At 37.1% G+C, this 22882-nt stretch overlaps 1 long non-coding RNA gene across 1 annotated transcript; it reads right to left on the bottom strand.

Annotated features, from left to right (window-relative positions):
• Window positions 1-4713: 4713 nt before the first annotated feature.
• LOC139082882 (uncharacterized) lies at window positions 4714-7367 on the bottom strand. Its single transcript, XR_011539221.1, has 2 exons — window positions 7177-7367; window positions 4714-6612 (listed from the first exon to the last, which is right to left on the bottom strand). It is a non-coding gene; the product is annotated as an uncharacterized lncRNA (long non-coding RNA).
• Window positions 7368-22882: the final 15515 nt, after the last annotated feature.

The raw sequence follows: 22882 nt of genomic DNA, 5'->3' as shown, positions 1-22882 counted from the left end.
CAACTATCATCCAAGTCCATGCTCCAACTACAGATGCTGAAGAAGACGAAATTGAAAGTTTTTACACAAGTATCCCAGAAGAAATGGATCATACACCAAAATAAGACATGCTGATAATTATAGCTGACTGGAATGCAATAGTAAGAAATAAAGCAGAATCAAAAACCATTAGAAAATTTGGACTAGGGGTCATAATCAAAGCAGTAAACTGGCTTATGGATTTCTGAGAAGCCAACAATCTGTCCATCGCAAATACATACTTCAAGCAACCAAACAGAAGACTGTGTACATGGACATTACCAGATGGCCAATATAGAAATCAAATAGACTAGATAATTGCAAGCAAAAGAGGAAAAAGCTGTATTCTCTCTGCCAAAACAAGACCGGGAGCAGATTGTGTTACTGACCACGAACTGTTCATATCAAATATCAGAGAAAAGCTGAAGAAGAGCACTGAAAGAATCGTAGTGCCAAAATATAGTGTAAACAACATTCCTGACAATTTTAAAATCCACATAAAATAACAGATTTGCCCTGTTAAACTTAACTGACCAAGAACCAGAAGAACTGAGGGACTGAAGGACTGAAGCCAGAAATATTAAGAAAGAATGAGAAAAGACAATGTCTGAAGAAAAGAAGAAGAGAACAGTCAAGATGGATAACAGAAGAAGCATTAAAAATCGCTAGGGACAGGCGAGAAGCAAAAGTCAAAGGGGACAAAAGTAGGGTTAGAAAGCATTCTGGTCACCTCCTATTCACCCCGTTGGTGATGGAGGGATCCCCCACACTAAGTGGTAGTAGATAGCCAAGCACATAGTACCCAACATGGGTCAGATGAATTAGTCATACACGCTCACAGTCTCAGGGAGGAGGACACTGCATGTCATGCAAGGCCACATGGGGTATGCACTCAGGAACAAAGTGAACAGGGATGTGGAAGCAGCCTCTGCGGTAACAAGAGGATGAGGTGTCCCCTGGTTCCTGCAGGAGGATGTGACTGATTTGTTTGAATAATTCCACAGGCTGGAAAAGATAAATTGAGGACTAGGTGGAATGCAGCTAATCTGGCTGATAGGAGAACTAGCCATTTCCTGCTGGGGAGGGGGAATACATATTTGGCAAGAACAGGGGAGCTCATCATTAGGCTCGTTGGGCTCCAGGTGGCTCTAAGATATCAAGGCAGCATTTGGAATTTTAGACCTTACAATACAGTATATTTAACATCCTTTTAAAAGTGTTCGCTTTTCCATGCTAGGTCACTGTAACCAGATATTAAAAAGATAGACTGATAATAGCCATATTTTTATTGACTGCAATGATTTTTAATAGGGAATTCTTAAGCTTGATACAATAGATGGTTCTAAAACAAAATTCAAGTGTTAGCTACGTTGACATCAAGATATCAGATATAGATTTACATTTGAATTTAGAAACCTGAATGCTAATCTGGAGCACTGCATTTGCAGATATGACAGTAAATCTTTTAATACTATTATATAATATGTTGTTCAATTTTTGTTTATTCTAATGACACCATCTTTCTTTCTATCTGCATACCTCCAAGAATCATGTCAAAAACAAAATGTTACAAAAAACTAGGTAATGAGTATAATAGATACAATCATTCAGCTTTGCTAATTGTAATCACACAAGGAGAAGAAAGCCATTTGGAAAAAAATTTTTCAAAATTACATAACAGCAATTTAAATTAAAATTATGCAAAATCTCAGTATCCAAAGAGAATGATGTTAGTACATTTAGTGAAACATTAAAGTTGTTTCAGTTATTTCCTTTTATAAAATTATAAAAACTTTAATATCCTTGTTGATATATTACATACAGGTCAAAATATATATTAACATTTTAAATAATTATACATGTTTACTTGTCTATAGACATATGAACTAAGACAGACTATACTTAAATATAAAATATATTCCAATTTATAATATACAGAATATATAAAATAATGTATTCCAACTTACGTGATGTTCATATAAAAGTGGGCACAGATAACATAGAGCTACAGCTAAACTCAAGTGATGGAATTAATTCCACCAATTTTTGCTTTATTTTTCTGTTGAGATGATCTCTTAGAAAGACTCATGAAGTCTTGCTCAAGTTCAAACTAGAAGCAATGTGAAAGAGAGAAAGTTAAGTGAAACAGTAAAAGGACAAAATCTGATTTATAGAGCTCACACCTGTCATGCAAGCAGAAAATGTCAAGTGCTCTATGTTAGAAAAGGGAGATTATTTTAATTCCCAATTCCCTGAGGCTTTATTTTTCATTTTTATTACTCTTTGGATTAACATTCAGATTTGAGTTGCTTCCTGTTTGCTTTGATGTACTCAAAACATTGCTAAATAAATAAATAAATGTATCATATGTTGTGATATATCGCCAGTAATAAAATATATATGTGTTATATTTGTTTTCAAATCATCTTTCACAAGCTTTAAATTTCATCATATACTCTATGTAGCAATAAAGGCATTTCCATTGCAAACTTGTAACAATAATAGATAGCAACCTTCAGGGGATACATTTCTAAGAAATTTATTTCCCTTCATGTTGCTCAGCCACCCAAGGAATGAATTTGCTTCTGTGACAGATAAGGACTACACTGATCATTTTTAAAATGGTCCTGGGGCACCACAAATCAATAACAGAAAAAGAAAATCCAAGATAATAATATTTCTTTTTATTAGGTTGATAGATGGCATCCCAGATTTATGCATTGAAATTGTCTCTTTAACAGTTATTAAATAACCTAAGCACACATCTTGGCTGTGTGGCTCCTGTTTTATATTGAATAATCAAGACAAAGATAATTTCTATTTGGCTGCAATGTGCTTACTTTACGGAAATATAACAACCAAAAAAGTATATGAAATTTAAAAGACAGAAAATACTTACCACAAAGGATAATATTCTACACTGAAATCTAAAATAGCCACACAAGATAACTTTAATTTTTCAGTATAAGATAGTTTTGCAATAATAAGACATTCCATAGGAACATTTTTGTTGGTGTTTTGTTTTTTTTCATACTCTCACTTGAGCAATATGTACTAATAATGGTGTTCTACAAAATTGTCATAGGAGAAGACAGACATTTTGGAGGCTCTTTTAAATTCATTAATGTTGAACATTTTTTTTTGTGAAGGATGCCTTTAAAAGTAATTCGAGACAAACTGAAATTATAGCATTTTAAAGGGATACTTTTTCCTGAGTGATCTCATTTTTTTCCGAGAGAGCTACACGTGCCTGAATTACATATAATAAATTGAAAAATGTTTCTTTTAGAGAAATTTCCAAAGCATTCCATTAGAAACATGATTTTGATGTCTTCCTTATATGATATTCTTATATTCTTTCCTATCACTCAAATATCAAACTGAAGTATCTTTTGAAGTGTTACTTTCGTAAAAATTACCAATGACATTGTTGAAAAGTGAAAAATTCAAGTGATTCAGTGAAGGAAAAAGACCCTATTTGATATAAAACTACATTTGATTGTCTGAATTTTTCACCCTTCTTTGGTTTTGGTAGCTGCACACAAACATATGTGCACACTCTCTTGAATAGTTTGACACAGTATCCATGAAATATGTCAAATCAACATCATTTGTACAATTTGATGATAAAAAATGATTGAAGATGTAAAATAGATGTATTTCCAATTTCAATCCTGAAAAAATATGGGCAGAATATCCCATTTAAGGTGGCAGGTTTCCAATAGTGTTTGATAGAATTCTCCCATGACCTTAAGCATGTATCATCCGTATGCCAGAGTACAGGAAAATGTCTGTTAATTTGAGTTCTAATGATAATTTGTATTTCTACACACTATAAATTAACAATCTAACAGGAAATTAAGAAAAAATTTCCATTTACAGGCTATCAAAAAGAATAAAGTACTTAAAAATAAATTTAGCAAAAAAGCTTCAAGATTTGCATACTGAAAACTACAAAATATTGCTGAAAGAAACTAAAGATGATCTAAATAAATGGACAGACAATCTCTCTTAATGAATTGGAAGAATTAATTTTGTTAGGATGGTAGTAATACTCAAAGTACTCAAGAAATTCAACAAATTTGCTATTGAAACTCCAACTGCCATTTTGCAGAAATAGAGAAGCTAATCTTAAAATCCCTGTGGAGTTGCAAAAGACCCTGAGGACCCAAAACAATTCTGTAAAGGGAGAACAAAGTTGAAGGACTCACACTTCTTGATTTCAAAACTTACTATAAAGCTACTGTAATCAAAACAATAGTGTACTGGCACAAGGATAAATATATGGATTAATGGAATAAAATCAATCCAAAAATAAATTCATAATCTATGGTCAATGGACTTTTGACAAGGAGCCAAGACCATTCAGTGGGAGAAAGAATAGCCTCTTCAACAAATGCTGGGAATACTGGATAGTCACATGCTAAAATATGAAGTTAGACACTTAACTCATACCTTACACAAAAATTAACTCAAAATGGACAAAGAACCTAAATGTAAGAGTTAAAACTGTACAAATCTTAAAAGAAAATATAGAGATAAATCTTCATGACCCTTCGTTTCACTATGCATACTCAGATATGATACCAAAAACACAAGCAACAAACTAAAAAAAATAAATTGGAATTCATCAAAATTCAATTCTCCTGTGCCTCAAAGGACCCTACCAATGGAATGAAAATAAAATGCAAAAAATGGGGGAAAACATTTGCAAATTTTATACCTAATAAGGGTCCAGTACCCAGAGTACATAAAGAATTGACAACTCAACAACTAAAAGACAAACAATCCAATTTTAAAGTGGGCAAAGGATTTGAATAGGCATTTCTTCAAAGAAGATACACAAATGACCATGAGCAATGAGATGCTAAATATTATTAGTCATTGGGGAAAATGCAAAGCAAAACCGAGGGAGATACCATTTCACATCCACTGGTATGGCTATAATTTTGTTTTTTAAAAAAGGAAAACTGGTATGATGACAATGTGGAGAAATTAGGATTCTTATACATTGCTGGAAGGAATGTAAAATGGTACAGCTGCCTTGGAAAACAGTCTGGCATTTCTTCAAAAAGTTAAATATAGAATTACCATATGACCCAGAATTTTACCCTTAAGTTCTTACCCACGGGAACTGAGAACATGTGTTCAAATAAAAAACTAAGCACAATTCAATGTGCTTAATTGGACATAATAAATGGACAAAAAAATGGATAAATGGACAAAAACTGTGGTATATCTATACAATGAAATATTACTCAGTCATACAAAGGAATGTAGTACTGATACAGCTACAACTTGGAGGAATCTAGAAAACACCACACTGGTGAAGAAAGTCAGACACCAAAGTTCACATATTGTGTGATTTCTTCTATATGAAATATCTAGAATAAGCAAATCCATAGAGATGAAAAGCAGATTAGTGGTTTCCAGGGGCTAGGAGAAGAGAGGAAGGGAGTAGGGAGTAACTGTTAATGGGAAGGAGACTTCTTTTGATGAGATGAAAATATTCTGGAATGAGACAGTGGTGACCGTTGCACAATATTGTGAATGCAATAAGATCACTGAATTGTACATTTGTAAATGGTTAAAATGCTGAAATTTATATTACGCAAATTTTAAAAATTAAAAAAATAAAGTAGTGATACATGAAAAAGTCTGGATGAACCTAAAACACATGATATTGTGTAAAGGAAGCATGACATATAAAAGTTCATATGGTATAACCCCGTTTATATGAAGTTCTGGAACAGGCAGAACAAACGCGTGCAATCAGAGCAACGGTTGGTTGGAAAGAACAGCTGGTATGAAGCACACGAAGAGAAGATTCCGAGGTGATGAAAATGTTCTTTATCTTAAGAAAGGTATGGATTAGACAGTTTTATGCATTTGACAAAGCTGAAGAAACAGTGTGATTAAGAGTTATGCATTTCACTGTACAATCAGATCTTCTACAACACTTGTTTCGATGACATGAATTTGTTCCAATTTGACTGATATATTGAGAAATAATATAAATGGAATTTTTTCTTTGTTTATGCATGATTTAGTCCATGAAAACCACTAGCTGAATGCCAAAAACAGCACCCAGTTTGAGCCAAATAACGCACAAAACGAACACACCTCAACATCTACCAGATGTCTTAGTTTACCACATGTTACAAACCGTTTGTGTCCACATCTAGGGTTACAACTTTCTAATTTCATATGATCCACCTTAATGAGTTGAATAGCATACTTCAAAAATTTGTGTCCACTTGGAACCTGTAAATGTGACTTGATTTGGAAATAAGATCTTTGGAGGTGTAATCCAGCTAAGGTGAGGTCATACTAGATTAGAGTGAGCCTTAACTCCAGTATGACTGATGTCCTTCAAAGAGGGAGATTTGGACACAAAGAAGCAGATACTCAGGGAGGAAGGCTATGTGAAGACAGTGGCGGAAATCAGAGTGATGTACCTACAAACGGAGGAATACCAGGGATGGCCAAGTAACCACCAGAAGCTAGAAGAGGCAAGGAAGAATTCTTCCGTAGAACCGTCAGAGGGAGAAGGATGCTGCCAACAGCTTGATTGCAGACTTCTAGCCTCCAGAACTGTGAGAGAATAAATTTCTGTTGTTTTAAGCAACCCAGTTTGTGGTAATTTGTTACAACAGCCCTAAGAAACTAATATACTTGCCTTCCACCACTTCACAGTAACTCATAAGCTAAAACCTTTCTGAATCCCATTTCTACAAGCAAACATTAGATCTTTTTCAAATTAAAGTGTCATATTTACAGTATATTTTTTATATCCATTTAACATGTGTAAAACTATGCTACCATTTTTACTAGGTTCCTATTCTTAATGTCACTGATATATGACACTATGTATTGTGCCCTTAAACCCATTTTTCCCATAAGAGCTGCATTTCCTTGTTGAGTAATTTCCTGTAGCACAGTGCTTTGTAGGGATACATATGTCACTTTATAGCAGAACCGACTGCATGTGAATTTTACCTTGATAAAAAAAATAAGGAATCAATGCTTTGGATGTCATTAGAGCTCTAAATTCACATAATAAAAAATAAAAAAGATTAGGAGGAGGATCCAAGATGGCGCCGTGAGTAGTCCTCTTTGTCTCTCCCCCTTCGAGTCTACAATTATTTGGACACTCACCGCTCAACAAAGGATATCCAGACAGCATCACAGGACATCTGAGAGACCCAAGCGACTATACATTGGAAGGCGGACGGACTTTCCTCCGGGAGGATGTGGAAATAGGTGAAAACTCTCCGATCCCGACCGAACAGCCTAGTACCTGCAAGTGGCTTTCTTCCAATGGACACCCCCAGAAGATCAACACACACCTAGGGCGGGAGCGAGCACACAACAGAAGAGCAACGGTGGAAACAGGTGACCAGAACCCCACCTAAACCCCCCGCAATTACTCCTAAATGCAGAGGGAAACTCTAGAGTTACACACCTGAGCCTGCGGGGAGAGTCTCTTCCTGCCATTGGCGGGGAGATCCTGCCTAATGTTCATGGCACCCGGAGGGTCCCAGAGAGAATCACTGAGGGTACGGAGGCCCCCCAGCTGCCACTGCCTGCACGGTGGGGCTAGGGATTGCTGGAGATCTCGGAGAGGACTGGGGCTGGGTGAAGCTGCAGAGGCCGGCTCCGCGCCCCGGAGGGGAAGCTCCAGAGTTCCGCCCAGTCAGCAGACAAAACTCTCTGTCTGCCATTAGCGGAGGGGCTACTCCCAGCATTCACAACTCTGGGAAAGTCCCGGAGAGAACCCCAGAGGGCGAAGTGACCCCCAGCTGCCATTGCCCGCCCAGTGGGGCTAGGGATTGCCAGAGATCTCAGAGAGGACTGGGGCTGGGTGAAGCTGCAGAGGCCGGCTCTGTGCCCCGGAGGGTTCCGCCTGGGCAGCAGACAAAACTCTCTCTCTGCCATTAGCGGAGGGGCTACGCCCAGCATTCACAACTCTGGGAAAGTCCCGGAGAGAACCCCAGAGGGCGAGGTGACCCCCAGCTGCCATTGCCCGCCCAGTGGGGCTAGGGATTGCCAGAGATCTCAGAGAGGACTGGGGCTGGGTGAAGCTGCAGAGGCCGGCTCTGTGCCCCGGAGGGTTCCGCCTGGGCAGCAGACAAAACTCTCTCTCTGCCATTAGCGGAGGGGCTACGCCCAGCATTCACAACTCTGGGAAAGTCCCGGAGAGAACCCCAGAGGGCGAGGTGACCCCCAGCTGCCATTGCCTGCCCTGTGGGGTAAGGGATTGCCGGAGATCTCGGAGAGGACTGGGGCTGGGGGGAGCTCCAGAGGCTGGCCCTGTGGCCCAGCAGGGAAGCTCCAGAGTTCTGCCCAGGCAGTAGACAAAACTCTCTCTCTGCTATTAGCGGAGGGGCTACACCCAGCATCCACAACACGGGGAGGGTCCCAGAGAGGAGAATATCAGGCAGGGCAGCAGCTGACCAGCTACCGGTGAAATCAGGATCTCCGGCTATCCACCAGACAGGGCAAAGGGCTCCCCGAGTTCCTGGGGAACAGGACTGGGGCTGGGTGGAGTTCCAGCGGCCCAGCTCCATAGCCTAGGGGGAAACCCTACAGGCTCACAGCAGCCTCAGGGAAAGCCTCTGCACAGCACTAGTAGAAAGCACCCATCCGGCAGCCACAAGGCTGGAAGACCCCGGGACAAAAGTAGCATAGCTAGGTGAGCTAACCACAGACTGTAGAAGATGCCAATAGCTCTGACCCATAGTGGACAAGTGAGATTTTGTGGGTGCCGACAGTGATGGAGTGGCAAATATAAGTGATCCTACCCCTGGCCGCTGGAAAAGCCCATAACACCGTTGCAGACCCCAAGGAGGGAGAACATCTAGTTGGGCTGCAACAGTAGGCACCAGCAGCCTGAAGCCCCCCCGTGACTGCCCCCACGGCAGAAGAGGGAATCCAAAGGACCACTGTGACTACGAGGAGGGGCCCAGGCCCGGTTAGCAACTGCGGATAGGGTTCCTGGTTGGTGCAGTATAAACAGCTGCTCCCCCACCACAGCAGCAGAAACAAGTGGAAGGAGCAACCAAACTCTATCTCTATGCAGAGGCACAAATCAACAACATCAAGCAATATGAAAAAATACATTAAATCTCCAGAACAGAAGGAAAATAACAAATACACAGAAAACAATGCCAAAGAAAATGAGATATATAACCTAAATGATGATGACTTCTAAACAGCCATCATTAAAATACTCAATGAGTTAAGAGAGAATTCAGACAGACAACTCAACGAGTTCAGGAGCTATGTCACAAAAGAGTTTGATACGATAAAGAAGAACCAAACAGAAATATTGGAAATGAAGAACACAATAGAGGAGAGTAAGAAAAATCTAGATGCACTGAACAGTAGGGCCGATAATATGGAGGAAAGAATTAGCAATTTGGAAGATGGCAATATAGAAATGCTGCAGGCAGAGGAGGAGAGAGAAGTAGGACTAAAGAGAAATGAAGAAACTCTCCGAGAATTATCAGACACAATTAGGAGATGCAACGTAAGGATTATAGGTATACCAGAGGGAGAAGAGAAGGAGAAAGGGGCAGAAAGCCTATTCAAAGAAATAATGGCTGAGAACTTCCCAAATCTGGTGAGAGAGATGGATCTTCAGGTGACAGAAGCCAATAGATCTCCAAACTTTATCAATGCAAGAAGACCAACCCCACGGCATATAGTAGTGAAGCTAGCAAAAGTCAACGACAAGGAGAAAATACTAAGGACAGCCAGGCAAAAGAAACTAACCTACAAAGGAACCCCCATCAGGCTATCAGCAGATTTCTCAGCAGAAACTTTACAGGCTAGAAGAGAGTGGAATGATATATTCAAAAATCTGAAGGACAAAAATCTACAGCCGAGAATTATCTACCCAGCGAAAATATCCTTCAAATACGATGGAGAAATAAAAACTTTCCCAGATAAACAAAAATTAAGGGAGTTCATTGCCACAAAACCTCCTCTTCAGGAAATCCTCAGGAAAACCCTCATTCCTGAAAAATCAAAAAAAGGAAAGGGGCTACAAAACCAAGAGCAGAGGAGATAAGTAGAAGGACAACAACAGAGAGTAGCAGGTCTTCATCAGAACAGATTAAACCATGGGACGAGAAACAAAGGAAACTGAAGAAAACCAGAAAACAAGACATAAAATGGTAGTGGTAGGCCCCCACATCTCAATAATCACTCTAAATGTAAATGGATTGAACTCTCCAATCAAAAGACACAGAGTGGCAGGATGGATCACAGAACAAGACCCAACAATATGCTGCCTCCAGGAAACACACCTCAGCCCTAAAGACAAACACAGACTCAGAGTGAAGGGATGGAGAACAATACTCCAAGCTAATAATGAACAAAAGAAAGCAGGTGTCGCTATACTAATATCAGACAAGGTAGACTTCAAAGCAAAACATAAAGAAAGACAAAGAGGGACAGTATATAATGATAAAAGGGACTCTCCACCAAGAAGACATAACACTTATAAATATATAGGCACCCAACACAGGAGCACCAAAATTTGTAAAGCAACTCTTAATAGAACTAAAAGAAGACATCAACAACAATACAATAATAGTAGGGGACCTCAACACATCATTAACACCAATGGACAGAACATCCAGACAGAAAATCAACAAGGAAATAATAGAATTAAATGAAAAACTAGACCAGATGGACTTAATAGATATATATGGAACACTTCATCCAAAAACAGCAGGTTACACATTCTTCTCAAGTGCACATGGAACATTCTCAAGGATTGACCATATTTTGGGAACCAAAGCAAACATCAATAAATACAAGAGTTGAAATAATATGAAGCATCTTTTCTGATCATAATGCTATGAAACTAGAAATCAACTACAAGAAAAAAGCAGAGAAAGGTGCAAAAATGTGGAGACTAAACAACACGCTTCTGAACAAACAATGGATCATTGAAGAAATTAAAGAAGAAATCAAATATTATCTGGAGACAAATGAAAATGAGAACATGACATACCGAATCATTTGGGCTGCAGCAAAAGCACTCCTAAGAGGGAAATTCATCGCAATACAGGCTCACCTCACTAAGCAAGTAAAAGCTCACATAAGCAACCTCAAACGACACCTAACGGAACTAGAAAAAGAAGAACAAACAAAGCCCAGAGTCAGTAGAAGGAGGGAAATAATAAAAATAAGAGCAGAAATAAACGATATTGAAACAAAAAAGACAATAGAAAGGGTCAATGAAACAAAGAGTTGGTTCTTCGAAAAAATTAACAAAATTGACAAACCATTAGCCAGACTCACCAAGAAAAGAAGAGAGAAATCGCAAATAAATAAAATTAGGAATGAGAGAGGAGAAATCACAACAGATACCAATGAAATACAAGGGATCATAAGAGAATACTATGAAAAACTATATGCCAACAAATTGAACAACCTGGAAGAAATGGAAAAATTCCTAGACTCCTACAATCTCCCCAAACTGAATCAGGAAGAAATGGAGAATCTGAATAGGCCAATCACAAGTAAGGAAATAGAAACGGTAATCAAAAACCTCCCCAAAAATAAGAGTCCAGGACCAGACGGCTTCTCTGGAGAATTCTACCAAACAGTCAAAGAAGACTTAATACCTATTCTTCTCAAACTGTTCCAGAAAATTGAGAAAGATGGAGTACTCCCTAACACATTCTATGAAGCCAACATCACTCTGATCCCCAAACCTGACAAGGACAACACAAAGAAGGAGAACTACAGGCTGATATCACTGATGAACATAGATGCAAAAATCCTCGACAAAATTTTGGCAAACCGAATACAGCAATACATCAAAAAGATTATACACCATAATCAAGTGGGATTTATACCAGGGACACAGGGATGGTTCAACATCTGCAAGTCAATCAACGTGATACACTACATCAACAAAATGAAAAACAAAAACCACATGATTATCTCAATAGATGCAGAGAAAGCATTCGACAAGATCCAACACCCATTTATGATAAAAACCCTCAATAAAATGGGTATAGAAGGAAAGTACCTCAACATAATAAAGGCCATATATGACAGACCCACAGCCAACATCATACTCAATGGACAAAAACTGAAAGCCATCCCTCTGAGGACAGGAACAAGACAAGGGTGCCCACTTTCACCACTCCTATTCAACATAGTACTGGAGGTGTTGGCCAGAGCAATTCAGCAGGAAAAAGACATAAAAGGAATCCAAATAGGTAACGAAGAAGTAAAACTCTCGCTGTTTGCAGATGACATGATCTTATATATAGAAAACCCCAAAGAATCCATAGAAAAACTATTAGAAATAATCAACAACTACAGCAAAGTAGCAGGGTATAAAATCAACATACATAAATCAGTAGCATTTCTATACACTAACAATGAACTAACAGAAAAAGAACTCAAGAACTCAATCCCATTCACAATTGCAACGAAAAGAATAAAATACCTTGGGATAAACTTAACCAAGGAAGTGAAGGATCTATACAATGAAAACTACAAGACTTTCTTGAAAGAAATTGACAACGACATAAAGAGATGGAAAGACATTCCATGCACATGGATTGCAAGAATAAACATAGTTAAAATGTCCATACTACCTAAAGCAATCTACAGATTCAATGCCATCCCAATCAGAATCCCAAGAACATTCTTCACAGAAATTGAACAAAGAATCCTAAAATTCATATGGGGCAACAAAAGACCGCGAATTGCTAAAGCAATCCTGAGCAAGAAAAACAAAGCTGGCGGAATCACAATCCCCGATTTCAAAACATACTACAAAGCTACAGTGATCAAAACAGCATGGTACTGGTACAAAAACAGGTCCACAGATCAATGGAACAGAATTGAAAGCCCAGAGATAAAACCACACATCTATGTACAGCTTATCTTCGACAAAGGAGCTGAAGGCCTACAATGGAGAAAAGAAAGTCCCTTCAACAAATGATGCTGGGAAAACTGGACAGCCACATGCAAAAGATTGAAAATTGACCATTCTTTTTCACCACACACCAAAATAAACTCAAAATGGATCAAAGACCTAAAGATTAGGCCTGAAACAATAAGTCTTCTGGAAGAGAATATAGGCAGTACACTCTTTGACATCAGTTTCAAACGAATCTTTTCGGACACTATAACTCCTCAGCTGAGGGAAACAATAGAAAGAATAAACAAATGGGACTTCATCAGACTAAAGAGCTTCTTCAAGGCAAGGGAAAATAGGATTGAAACAAAAAAACAGCTCACAAATTGGGAAAAAATATTTACAAGCCACTTATCCGACCAAGGGTTAATCTCCATAATATACAAAGAACTCACACAGCTTAACAACAAAAAAACAAACAACCCAATCAAAAAATGGGCAGAGGACATGAACAGACATTTCTCAAAAGAAGACATAAATATAGCCAGTAGACACATGAAAAGATGTTCACCATTGCTAATCATCATGGAAATGCAAATCAAAACTACACTAAGATATCACCTTACCCCCGTTAGATTGGCAAAAACACCCAAAACCAAGAGCGACAAATGTTGGAGAGGTTGTGGAGAAAAAGGAACCCTCATACACTGTTGGTGGGAATGCAAACTGGTACAGCCACCATGGAAAACAGTATGGAGATTTCTCAAAAAGTTAAAAATAGAAATACCCTATGACCCAGCCATCCCATTACTGGGTATCTATCCTAAGAACCTGAAATCAGAAATCCCAAGAGTCCCTTGCACCCCTATGTTCATCGCAGCATTATTTACAATAGCCAAGACGTGGAACCAACCTACATGCCCAGAAACTGATGATTGGATAAAGACGATATGGTATATATACACAGTGGAATACTACTCAGCCATAAAAAAAGACAAAATTGGCCCATTCACAGCAATGTGGATGGACCTCGAGGGTATTATGTTAAGCGAAATAAGCCAGTCAGAGAAAGACGAAGTCTATATGACTCCACTCATAGATGGAAGTTAGTATATTGACAAGGAGATCTGATCGGCGGTTACCAGGGAAAAGGGGGGTCGCGGGAGGGCACAAAGGGGGAAGTGGTGTACCCACAACATGGCTAATAAAAATGTACAACAAGGTTGTAATCTATCATAACATTAATAAAAAAATAAATAAATAAATAAAAGATAAAGAATCTTAAAAAAATAAAATAAAATAAAAAAATAAAAAAGATTAAAGTCAATAATTTGAATATCTGTTTCCAAATGTTAGAAAAAGATGCTTTTTAACAGCTTTATTAACTTACAATTTCTGTAGCATAAAATTCATCCATTGTAACTGTTCAATTCAATGAATTGTACTAAATGTATAGAGTTTTGCAACCATCACCACGTTAGTTTTAAAACATCATTCTCATTCTAAAAGTTTCCCCATATATATTTGCAGACACTCCTCATTTCCATCAGTAGTCTTAGGCAATATGGTATATAAAATATAGTACATATAATTGTATTCTATATGTGTTATATGTTATATAATAAATATATATCATACATTACATATAATATATAAATATATATTATAAATTATTATACATAATTATTATAAAAATTATATATAATAAACTATTACTTTATTACATATGAAAACTATTATTACATTATATTTATATTTTACTATTTTAATATGTTATATAACTATATATAATATAATTATATAAATTATATATAAATATATGTTATAATTATATATTAGATAATATACAATATATAACCAGATATATATTTATCATTGTTCTTGAAACAAGATAGAAAACTTTCGGTGAGGTATTTTTTTTTAACATTACAACCATCTACCAGCTTTCTATTAGCACGTAACTTAGATTATATTACAAAATAAGGCTGGGCAGATTGCAGCTTCTTAGTCATATTCCTGTTGTGACGAAATACACTAGTTGCCTTAACTGATCATGTATATTTTCTAAGTTTTCGTCTATACTAAACATTGCATAGGTTGAGTTCCTCTACAAATAGTTTATTTCACATTTTTGGCTTCACTGTCAGAAATTAACACTATTTCCAGATTCTAAAAGAATCTTCTTAGTTCAAAATTTCCTCTACCTATTACTTATCTCTATCCTTTTGCTGTCAAACTAAAATCTAGGCTACCTACAATCTTTCCCTCCCTCACTTCTCAAGCTATAGCAATCTGGATTCCATCTCTTCCACTCAGTTGAAACTCACACTCAGCAAGATTGACAAATAGCTCCTGTCTTCTAAATTCAATGAACACTAGTCAATCTTCATCTTACCTGATGGCTTGGAAGCTTTTCATAGCATTGACTTCTTTCTTCCTTTCATGACTCTTTCAATACTACAAAAGCCAGTTTCATAACATATCCTCTCATAGTCTTCCTCTCTCTCTTTAGTTATTTTTAATCATTATTGCTTGTACATATCTTTCTTTGCCTGTCATTTAAATGAAGATGCTCTTCAAGCTACTGATTTTTAATGCAAATCATTACCATCTTGGCTAACAAGATAAATAGAGGAGCTAACTTGAGCAGAGTTCCAAGATGGGCTTTTAGTGTGGTTCAAGAGAAGTGGCATGAAAAGCACTTGTATAAGAAGAGGTATTCAGCACACTAATTCCAATTTATTCAGTGACATTGAACATGCCACTTAATCTTTTTTGGTTATGGCTTCTCTATCTCTCAAATTAGTATATATATTTGCTTTTTACCTTACTGAAATGCTAGAACATTTCCAAGCTGTTTGCAAATTGTTTTTTAAAGCCTCTGAAGATGTGTTATGTAAGCACCAATAAATGAAAATGTTATTGTAGCCACAGCTCCCAAACATTTCTTTAATCTCTAATGTCGTTGTATGACATTATAATTTGGTAATGCTCAAAGTTGTAAAATGAACTTCTAGTTTTAAATTTAGAGGCATTTACCCTAAAGTATTTCTTTCATTTTACAGCAATTTTGATTCATATCAGATACTAACAAACATACAAATGCTCTCTTAGCAAAGGTTGTTCTGGCCTGTAATAATGAATCATCTTTATTTTGGGTTATTAAAAACCAACACATCCTAACTAAAGTAATTCACTAAAATAAGTTGTAATGTCATCTCTTTTCTACTATTCAAACTCTAATCATTAGCTTGATGTTTCCAGGCCTGCATACATAAAGACGTATTCCCAAAGACATTTTGTTTTGTGGTTGAGATATGTCTCTTTATTGAGTTCTTGAACGAGAAGACAAGTATCATGGTTCATAATCTCAGAGATAGAAGGAACCTAGGAACTCACCTGTGGTCGCAGAATACCATCATTGTTAGCAGTATTGGCTCTGCAGCCAGATGGCCTGGATTTGAATTCAGTCTCTGCTACTTAGTACTTGTGTGAACTTGGGCAAGCTCCTTAATCTAACTATACTCAGTTTTCTCATCTGTAAAGTAGAGTTAGTAATAATACTTACACCGTAAGAATTGTTTACATTAAATAAGCATATACATACTTATCTTATAATAGCAATATGTCTAATACATGTTAAATGTTACTACTACTGTCATCTATTCCAACCCTTTGCTCCTACAGGAGCCCATGCCGTTCAGCTCACATATGCCCATTTCATTAGGAGGATCCCACCAGCTCATGCAGAACTGTGGATGGGATGGTCAGTTATCTTTAGGAGATCCAATTCTCTCTAGAGATTCCCTTTAATAGAATTTTTATCACTACACTCAGGATTAGGATGTTGTGGTTCCATATCTGTTTCAATGTCACCAATTATTTTATACCAGGTACTTGAACAGAGAATAGAGTTAGAGAGAAGAGAGCTTATAGGTAGAACAGAAGAATATTCCTCAGTATTCCTTCAGGAAGTACACTATAGCAGCCAAAATAGCTAAAAGGGAAGGCTGCATCAGCTGACTTTAGGCAAATTTTGGTTTTTACTGGAATTTGTATTTTCTTTCTTGAAATAATAGGGATGGTGAACATATATTAAGTGATAAATATATTTACTCTAAAATAGGCTTCTTTTTCTTCATGATTCATTTCGCTTAGCAATCATTCAAGATTCATTCAGTAGGGACCATATTCAATTAAATGTTCAATACAACACATTCTTGCTTTTCAAGAAAGGCTAAATTATTGCATGCCATCATTTAAAAAACAGAAACCAGGCTCTTTCTAGAAAAAAATAAGGATACACTAAATTCTATAACATTTACTATTAGCATAAACAACAAAAAAGTATATATTTTCTATTTCTTAGAGTTAGGCAATCTCCGGAAATCTATTTCTTTCCTTTTTACTTTTCCCTTAATAAGTACACTTACTGCTCCTAAAAAGGGAGTTTTATTTCACTTTGATTTGGGCAAAACAAAAAACTGCAATGTAAAAATGAAGATAAACTAGCTGTATTATATCCACCTGTTCTTGCCGCTGTTGCTCCATGGGCTTAACTTTCTCCTACAGGAATGCAGGATTTTATCAAGTCAGGAATCATAATGAGCTATTTTTTTGTTAACCAGCATATTCTTTCCAGTTGATTCCCACATAGTAAAACCAGTGAACATTTACGTTTGGCTTAGAACACAGGAAATGTGTGGAATGGTTTCTAAAATAGCATTTAATATTTCTATTTCCAGAATATTAACATAGCATTATTATATGTTCCTTTTCATCAGCATATAATTCTTTTATTTAAATTACACCAATATATAGTTTTTCTTTTTATTTTTTGTTTTAGAGATCACAATAAGTACCTGATTGTCTTTGTTCCTTTCAAATAAAAAAACAAAACAAAAATGTAACCTATGAAAGGTTTACAGAATGGAAGGTATTCATCCCGGTATGGAAAAAGTTGACCTTACTCATCACCCCATTCCCTATTACAGACTGCAGCAAGAAGTCACCCTGAAAAAAAATAAAATTTATAACAGTTTAAAAATAACTCAACGTACTCATGAGAGCACAATCTGAAATATGTACTTTTTGTGTTTTGTATCTATGCTTGAATAACTTTGCCACAAGCGAAAACCTCTTTCAATTCTCTTTAATGGTGTAACTACATAGCCTGTCTATTTCTTTTAAAAGAAATTAGAATCCTAATGATTAAAAATAGAAAGAAAACAAAGATAAACCATTACTGTAACTACCCATACTCTTTGACAAAGAAATGTAATGCTCAAGGTCGCTCTCTCTCCTTTGGCCTTTTCTTGACATTCTTCCAGTTTGCAGCAACCTGTTGATGTTACATGTACTTACTTTGTCTTGAATTAAAGAAGAGAAAGTTAATAAGTTGCTTCTCTCATTCTCTATCTAGAAGTCCAGGTATAGATTTTGTGCATTTTGTAATTCTAAAGAGCTTCTCAAAAGCACTTGGAACTCAAACTTTCCCTCCAGGAATGTGACAGAAGTCCCCATATTGCTTTCCCTAAGATTTAAGCTACAGGAGCAGTTTAATTGATTCTGATGACTAATTGGTTGTGAATCTTTGTCATCATTCTCTGGAAGAACAACATGGATCCTTTAGAATCCAGTTGAAGTGCCACAGTTTCTAGGAAAGTCTACCTGATTCTCATAATCATCCTTGGACTCCCTTGAATTTCTATGAGTCCTTCTAGCAACATTTTGTATCAACCAATTTACAATGCCATATGTATCATTATCCTTCATAGGTTCTCAAGTATGTATGTAGACTTCTACAGGGTTACTCAGTATGTTTGCTCATAACAGATGCTTAAAAATATTACTTGGTGCCCTGATCGAATCCCTGCTTTTGACTGGCATTTATGTCTCTCATTGCTGAATTTGTTGTTCTTTCAAGCTGTACCTCATAAAACATGTGACACCTTGCTCAAAATACAGCAGGATGGCCAAATATTATACGTTGAAACTCAAAGGAATTCAATTTAAACCAATCTCCCAAAAACGTCGTTGTCTTTGATTACCCTTCAGAAAAAAGAGTCTAGTGCTTCATCACGTGTGAAGTTGAACATCCAAAAGCCTTCTTAAATAGCCATGTGTGCTTACCACACAGGAGAATTCCACTGCTAAACTAAGATGAGAGGGCTGGAGAGCGCAGTCACATTTTCAGCAAACCTTTTCTCAGTAGCTAAAATGTGGTAAGTGACATGGAGGGGTTACAGAAAAATCCAATACAGTAGACTTTGCAAATCAATGGATCAAGAACATGCAATGTTACATTTTTATATATTTTCCTCTGTGTCTGTGTCTGTCTTGCCATTCTCACCAACCTGCTTTTTTTCTGATGAAGGGAATCTTCCATGATATGTAAGAAATGCTAATGACTATTGAATTAATGTCTTAATAGACTATATCTCAAAAAATTACTTTCATTTGGAAAGGAAGAAGTCAGTCCAAGCAACAAGTGACTAATGGTAGATTTTGTTTTATCATTTGTCATCTACAGGGGGAGAGGAAGTACTCACTGAACATGACTGTGAGCACTGAAACCAAATTCTGCAGGTAACCACTTGCTCTATCTTCAGGTGCTGGAGGCCCACTCAAGGGTACTCAACCTGGTTCAATTTTTCTAACTTGCATCATCATCCCGCCCTTGAATCACTCAGTCAAGTCTAACATAGCTCCTGCTTCTAGGCTTACCCTTTTCCAATCCATCTTTAAAGAAAAAAGTCAGAATACGTCACAACCCTGATTAAACTAAGCACCACTTCTACAATAGCAACAAAGCATGGCTTCTTACGGCACTTCCTTACAGCCTATGAGCAATTCCATGATCTGGCCCGTGTCTAGCTCTCTGGCATCACTTCAGTCTTATTAACCCCTTCGTTCAATTCCATTGGCCTCCCTTCTGTCCTTGATCATACCCGGCTTATTCTACCTTTGCACTTGCTGTTTGAGGTACCTGGGAAACTCGGCTCAAATTTCACTTTTCTGGAGAAATCTTTGTCTCTGAATCTAGAGACTCCCTTTCCCCCAGGCCAGTCACTTTTTCATGTCACCTTCCTCTCCTGTGTCCACAGCAGACAGCAGTATTTGAAATTCACTTACTGTTTATTTTTTGTGAGTATAGAATCTCCCTGATCTATTCTCTCCCTAGAACCTAGAACAGCTCCTGGCACAGAGCAGCTGCTCAGTGTATACTGGCTAAATAAAGCATAGCTAAGACCAGAAACAACACCGTTTCTCAGTTCCCAGTCACCTAAGTCCCAAAGAAAAGAAGAAGGGGCTGAATTTAAAACAAGGCTAAGGAGGGAAAAGTTGATTTCTCCTGGGGAGCTAAAGAGACTGCTGACATTCTTCCAGGATTCAGAAACTACTGTTATTATCTGTTCCCTACATACCGAACCAGAAAATTTCAGTGAAAAATTCAAAATATTGGAATAATTATGTGAATAAATAAAATAAAACATGGAGAATATATAAATCCTAAGAGAGTTTCAGTTGTTACTCTTTACCATAAAAGGAAGAATTCCTGAGAACAATAGGTGATTCCTTTTACTGTAACATTTTTAAAAATGTGATATAAATCAGTATGTGCCTGCTATTTTAATTAACCACAAACTACTTCTACTATGCGTTAATGTAACCATAAAATTTAACCTCCAACTAGGAATACCCACCTTCAAATATGCACACAATGGAGACTTAACAAGTGTATCGGTGACCTTCAGTATTCAATTGTCCCTTGCCCTGTATTTTCATACCTTTAATGAATTTATTTCTCTTGTTCCCCGTTAAGACAACTGAGTCTCTGGCTACATTCCTTCTTCTCTGTCCTAGACAAGCTGCTATTGTTATGCCCTCACAGGGGGCCATCCCCCATCTATTTGCCTGTGACTTAACCCCAGTAACCTCCTGGCCTTGTAAAATCTAGTCATCTGATCTTGAGACTCTTCTCCTTTGAGTGAATCCTCAGTTTAATCTTCAGATTGGCTTTGTAAGAAAGGTGCAGGCAAAGCCCATCTCCTTTTCATTTTTCCCTACATATGAGGATTTTTCAGCTTCTGTGTTCAAGTTGGCAAGGAAAGTGCTCTTATTTTGATGCCACACTTTCATCTTGGCTTAATTTAGAAATAATTCCACTCTTGCAAACAAATCTTGCATATTTATGAACATGAGCAGGTTAAATGGCCATCTTTTATCTCTATAATTCTGTAATGGAGTTAAATTGTATTTTCAAGAAAACAGAAATCTTCCACAAAGCATACTTATGCAACTCCAAACAACCTGAAAAATGTGTAGTGTAAGTGAAGCTATTTCTGTTGCATATTTTATCGTTTCATCCTTTCTGCAAAAGGAGTTCATGTTTTTAGTAGTTGGGGAGATTCTAAATTTAATTGATGCAAGAGCATCACTTAAGTTTGCCATAAAAATGACAAGTCCAGCGACCTTTCCATGTTCTGTCACAAGTGGGAGTGATAGATTGACAAGTGGTCCTGCCCTGAATACTACCAAAACAACACCAGGTCCTTTTGTGTGTGTTTACAATATAGAGAGTGGAGTTGTTTAAGAAACATTCAAATGACTCTAGAAAGTAAAGCCTTTGAACTTTTCATCTGAAACTATTTTTAAAAGGGAAAAATTGAGTCATTGATATGATTTTAACACAGTAATACTCTAGAATCAATTCCTATAGATTATATCCTCAATACAAAAAAAATGTAAATAGTCACACGTCACTCTTGGTTCCAAAGAGTGCTTTACCCAAATGCTCATAGACATGCTAGGAACAATTACTATATTTTACATAAAGTGTTCCCTCAAGGGAACTATAGACTACAGTATTCACATCATCCCTTCAAGAAGGTAAATGATGCCAACACATTATTATTGTTATTGTTAACAATCAATATTACTTTTAGTATTCCTAACAACCATAATAAGGCCTGTTTCTTTTCACCCTTCGGAAAACACTATTAAAAATGATCCACACAAGAGAAAGTAGCATACATCAAAATCTTTACAAGCTCTTCATTAGGACGCTATGTGGGACAGGGTAAGAGAGGAAGCAGGAAAGAAAGATGCAAAGACAGAGAACTGTGGAAAGAGAGAGGGAAAAATTGTATTCAATACTATTAAAAATTTGGATACAGGTAGAAAAAGAATCAAATCACACGTGTGTCGTGAAAAAGGAGAGAGAGCATTTTCAGCCAAGGGGTAAAAGGTGCAAGAAAGATATAATCCCAGTGCCTTTTCCTGCTACAATCATTGTGTCTTCTAGGATAAAGCCTGGAAGCCTGGAGTTTTTCATGTCCAGCAACAAAAAGACCTTGGCTATTCCAAAGATGTACATGCTACTAGAATTTCATGCAACTCTTAAGTTCCTACAAAACATATCAACAATAGGTTCTAAAATACGTCAATGCTCAGCCTAATTGGGCAGTGCTCTTTCCATATATCAGGCCTGAAATCCTGTGATGATTTTTTTATTAAGCAACCTTGATAAAAAGAGCATGAGGTTTCAAACCAAAATGGATGACTGTGCATAATGTGACAGACAAGAACCAGGAGAAACGAGAGTAATGCTTGGGGAAAGGGGACGCAGGAGACCAGCCACATTTCAGAGTGATGAAAGAACAGGACTACTAAGAAGGGGACTGCAGCCAAGTTTTATCTATTTTATGTTTTTACCAACAGAATAGTTGTGTAGGGCAGGAGAAAGTGTGTGAGAGAATCCTCACACAGCAATCCCCTTACTTTCCATAATATTCACACGTAAGCCTCTCCCTCCAGAAGTTACTTATACTGTCCCATTTCCTCAAATTTGCAAATAACGCAAAATGCCAAAACTTTGATCTTTACATATAATAATTTATTCAGCAAATATTTATTAAACACATGAATATCTACTCTATGCCAGACACCAAGGATAGAAAAATGACT

This window comes from Equus przewalskii, chromosome 4 (genome assembly GCF_037783145.1).
Source record: "Equus przewalskii isolate Varuska chromosome 4, EquPr2, whole genome shotgun sequence".
Lineage (NCBI taxonomy): Eukaryota > Metazoa > Chordata > Mammalia > Perissodactyla > Equidae > Equus > Equus przewalskii.
This window is presented reverse-complemented; position numbering and strand designations above follow the sequence as displayed.